Below are 6,000 nucleotides of genomic sequence, written 5' to 3' on the forward strand. Positions count from 1 at the left end.
AAACGAGCGAAAAACACAAAATCAAACGACACACAAGTACAAAATGAACGAAAAACACACATACGTACAAAACGAGCGAAAAACACAAAAAAAACCACAACCTCCATGTGAAATAAGTAAAAACACGCACACGTGCGAAACGAGCGAAAAATGAGCACACGTGCGAAGTGAGCAAAAAACACAAAAATGAAAAAACATGCGTGCGAGAGGTGCAAAAAACACACACACATGTGCGAAACGAGTGAAAAACACGCACGCGTGCGAAACCAGTGAAAAACACAGAGAAAAACACGTGAAAAACGATCGAAAAACAAAAAAATTAAAAAACATAAACGTGTGAAACGAACGAAAAACACACGTGCGAAACGAGCGAAAAACACAAAAATGAAAAAACACATACCCGCTCGCGAAATAAGGGAAAAACCCACACACGTACGAAAGGAGCGAAAAACACACACATGTGCAAAACCAGCGAAAAACAGACGCACGTGAGAAATGAGCGAAAAACACAGATACGTGCGAAACAAGCGAAAAACACAAATAAAATAAAATAACACATACACATGCAAAACGAGCGAAAAACATACACGTGCGAAACGAGCAAAAAATACACAAGTGCGACACGAGCGAAAAATACAAATACGTGCGAAACGAGTGAAAAACATGCACACGATCGAAACGAGCGAAAAACAAAAAAACACACATACACGGACAAAACGAGCGAAAAACACGCATACGTGCGAAAAGAGTGAAAAATAAAGAAAAACACACGCGTGCCAAACGAGCGAAAAATACAAGAAAAATACACATACGTGCGAAACAAGTAAAAAACACGCACACGTGCGAAACGAACGAAAAACACGCACATGTGCGAAATGGGCAAAAAACACACACACATGTGCGAAACGAGTAAAAAACACGCCCACGTGCGAAACAAGCGAAAAACACACAAAAAAACACACGTGTGAAATGATCGAAAAAAGTAAAAAAATAAAAAAAACACACGTGCGAAACGAGCAAAAAACATAAAAAAAATACGTACACATGTGTGAAATGAGCAAAAAACACAAAAAAATAAATAAAAAACAAACACACAAGTGCGAAACAAGCGAAAAACGCACATGGACGAAATGAGCGAAAAACACAAAAAAACAGAGACATACGAAATAAGCAAAAAACACACACGTGCGAAACGAACGAAAACAATGACACGTGCGAAAAGAGCAAAAATCACAGAAAAACATACACGTGCGAAAGAGAAAAAAAATACACACACGTGCAATACGAGCAAAAAAAAACAAAAAAAACCACAGACCCCGTGCGAAACGGGTGAAAAACAAACACACGTGCGAAATGAATGAAAAACACAAAAAAACACACACGTACGAAACGAGCAATAAACACACATACGTGCGAAACAAGTGAAAAACACGCATATGTGCGAAACAAGAGAAAAAAACACACATGTGAAACCAGCAAAAACACAAAAAAAACATCACACACATGCGAAACGATCAAAAAACTCAACATGCGCGAAAACTGGCGAAAAACACGCATACGTGCAAAAGGAGCAAACAAAAAACAACGGAAAAAACACACACACACGTGCGAAACGAGCGAAAAAACAAAAAAATAACACACACGTGCAAAACGAGTGAAAACACAAAAATAACACTCACACATGCGGAACGAGTGAAAATAAATAAATAAACACACATGCGAAACGACCGAAAAACAAAAATACACACGTGCGAAACGATTGAAAAACACACACACATGCGAAACGAGAGATAAACAACATACGCGCGAAACGAGCAAAAAACATGCAAATGTGCTAAATGAGCGAAAAACAAAAAATTAAAAAATTAAACACACACATGTGTGAAAGCGCGACAAACACACACACGTGCGAGAAACAAGCGAAAAACACACAAACGTGCGAAACGAGCAAAAAACACGCACAAGTGAAAAGAGCAAATAACATAAAAAAAAACACACACGTTCGAAACGAGCGAAAGATTCAAATACGTATGATACGAGCGAATAACATGCACACGTTCGAAATGAGCGAAAAAACACAAAAAACACACACATACGCGTGCGAAACGAGCGAGAAACAAAGAAAAAACACACACACGCGTGCGAAACAAGCGAAAAATACAAGAAAATACACACGTGCGAAACGAGCGAAAAACATAAACAAACACTAATGTAAAACTAGCGAAAAACAACAAAAGAAACACACAGACACACACATACACGTGCGAAACGAGCGAAAAACCCAAAAAAAACCACATGCACGTGTACAATGAGCGAAAAACACACATACATGCAAGATGAACGAAAAAACCAAAAAAACCACACACCCCGTGTGATGAGCAAAAATACGCACACATTCGAAACGAACGAAAAATACGCTCACGTGCGAAACGAGCGAAACACATGCACACGTGTGAAACGAGCAAAAAACACAAAAATGAAAAAACATACACGCGTGCGAAAGGTGCAAAAAACACAATCACATGTGCAAAATCAGTGAAAAATACGCACACGTGCGAAATAAGCGAAAAACACATACACGTGCAAAACGAGCGAAAAACACACACACTTGTAAAAACGATCGAAAAACACAAAAAAATTAAAAAACACACACGTGCGAAACGAGCGAAAAACACAAACGTGCAAAATGAGCAAAAAACAAAAATACGCACACATGTGTGAAACGAGCGAAAAAACCCAAAAAAGCAAAAAAAAAAAACCACACAAGTGTGAAACGAGCAAAAAACATGGGCGAAATGAGCGAAAAAACACAAAAAAAAAAACACATACGTGCAAAACTAGCGAAAAAACAAACACACGTGCGAAATGAGCGAAAAACACAAAAAAACACACGTGCGAAACGAGCGAAAAACATACACACCTGCGAAATGAGCAATAAAACACATACGTGCGAAACAAGCAAAAAACACGCATATGTGCGAAACAAGCGAAAACACACACATGTGAAACCAGCAAAAAACACAAAAATATAGAAAAAACAATCACATACGTGCGAAATAATCGAAAACACACACATGCGCGAAAACTGGCGAAAAAACACGCATACGTGCAAAATGAGCGAAAAACACGGAAAAAAAAACACACACACTTGCGAAACGAATGAAAACACAAAAAAAAACAAACACGCATGCGAAACGAGTGAAAAACAAAATAAATAAACAAAAAACACACACGTGCGGAACGATTGAAAACACACATACACACATGCGAAACGAGCGATAAACACACACACGTGCAAAACGAGCGAAAAACACGCAAATGTGCGGAGCGAAGAACAGAAAAAATAAAATAAAAAAACACACACGTGCGAAACGAGGACAAACACACACACATGAGAAAAAAGCGAAAAACACACAGACGTGCGAACGAGTAAAAAACACTTACACGTGTGAAAAAAGCAAATAACATAAAAAATACACACGTGCGAAACGAGCGAAAAACAGATACACGTGCGAAACGAGCGAAAAATACGCACCTGTGCGAAATGAGCGAAAAACACAAAACACATACACATGCAAAGCGAGCGAAAAATACACACACGTGCAAAACAAGCGAAAAAACACGTGCAAAACGAGCGAAAAACACAAAAAAAACACACATATGTGCAGAACAAACGAAAAACACAAAAAAACCACACACCGTGTAAAACGAGCAAAAAACACACACACGTGCGAAAAGAACGAAAAACACGCACGTGCAAAACGAACGAAAACACGCTCACATGCGAAACGAGTGAAAAACACGCACACGTGCGAAAACTAGCGAAAAAAACATAAAAAAAAACAACACACACCTGCGAAAATGGTGAAAAACACAAAAAACACACATATGCGGAACGAGAAAAACAAAAATAAATAAAAAAACACGCATGCGAAACGACCGAAAAATAAAAAAACACACACGTGCGAAACGATCGAAAAACACACACGTGAGAAACAAGCAAAAAACCCACAGACGTGCGAAACGAGCAAAGAACACGCACACGTGTGAAAAGAGCAAATAACATAAAAAAAAAACACATGCGGAACGAGCGAAAAATACGCATCTGTGCAAATGAGCGAAAAACACAAAACACAGATATACACACATGCAAACGGCGAAAAACACGTGTGAAACGAGCAAAAAAACATACACGTGCAAAACAAGCTAAAAACAAACATATGCGAAACGAGCGAAAACAAAAACCACACACATGTGCAAAACAAACGAAAAACACAAAAATACCACACACCCCGTGCAAACGAGCAAAAACACGTACGTGCGAAACGAGAAAAAAACACAAAAAAAATACACACTGTGAAACGAGCGAAAAATAAAAAAAAAACACACATACGTGTGAAACGAGCGAAGAACACAAACAAAATAAAAAAAGCGCAAACACACAAACATGCAAATCGAGCGAAAAACACACACGTGCGAACCGATGCGGAAATACACAAAAAATTAAAAAAAAAAACTCACACGTGCAAAACGAGAAAAATACACACGTGCGAAACGAGCGAAAAAAACACGCACACGTGCGAAAAAGAACGAAAAACACACGCGCGTGCGAAACGAATGAAAAACACAGAAAAATACGCACACGTACAAAACGAGCGAAAAAACAAACACATACGAAACGAGCGAAAAACACACAAGTGCGAAACGAGCGAAAAACACACACGTACAAAATGAGAGAAAAACACAAAAAAACACACATGTGCAAAACAAATGAAAAACAAAACCACCACACCCCGTGCGAAACGAGCGAGAAACAAAACATGCACATGCGAAACGAGCGAGAAACACGCACACGTGCGAAAGGAACAAAAAACACAAAAAAATGACACACGTGTGAAACAAGCGAAAAACAAAAAAACACACATACGTGCGAAACCAGCGAAAACACACAAAATAAAAAAACACACACACATGCAAAATACACACGTGCGAAACGAGGGAAAAATACACAAAAACATAAAAAAAAAAAAACACACGTGCGAAAACGAACAAAAAATACGCACACGTGCAAAAAGAACGAAAAAGACAAAGAAAAACACAGACGCACGTGCGAAACGAGTGAAAAACACAGAAAAAAAAACTACACTCGTGCGAAACGGGCGAAAAATACAAATACGTACGAAACGGGAGAAAAACACGCACACATTCAAAATGAGCGAAAAATACAAAAAAACACACATACGCGTGCGAAAACGAGCGAGAAACACAGCCGTGCGAAAAGACCGAAAAACAAAGAAAACACACGCGTGCGAAACAAACGAAAAATACACACACTTGCGAAACAAGCGAAAAACTAAACAAACGCACACAAACACATGCGAAACAAGCGGAAAAACACACAACGTGAAACTAGCAAAAAACAACAAAAGAACACACAGACAAATACACGTGCGAAACGAGCGAAAAACACAAAAAAACCACATACACGTCCGAAAATGAGCGAAAACACACATACGTGCTAAACAAGCAAAAAAAACCACACCCGTGTGAAATGAGCAAAACACGCACACATGCGAAACGAACGAAAATTACGCTCACGTGCGAAACGAGCGAAAAAACATGCACACGTGCGAAACGAGCAAAAAACACACACGCTAGCGAAAGGAGCAAAAAACACAAAATGTGCGAAACGAGGAAAAACAGGCACACGTGCGAAACCTGCAAAAAAAACACAAAAACACGTGTAAACGATCGAAAAAAACACAAAATAAAAAAATACACACACGTGCGAAATGAGCGAAAAACACACGTGCGAAATGAGCGAAAAACAAAAAAATACGCACATGTAAAACGAGCAAAAAACACAAAAAAGTAAATAAAAAACAAACACACAAGTGCGAAACGAGCGAAAAAACGCACATGGGCGAATGAGCGGAAAAAAAACACACACATACAAAAACAAGCAAAAAGCACACACGTGCGAAACGAACGAAAAACACG

The sequence above is a fragment of the Arachis stenosperma genome, chromosome 6 (assembly GCF_014773155.1).
Source record: "Arachis stenosperma cultivar V10309 chromosome 6, arast.V10309.gnm1.PFL2, whole genome shotgun sequence".
Lineage (NCBI taxonomy): Eukaryota > Viridiplantae > Streptophyta > Magnoliopsida > Fabales > Fabaceae > Arachis > Arachis stenosperma.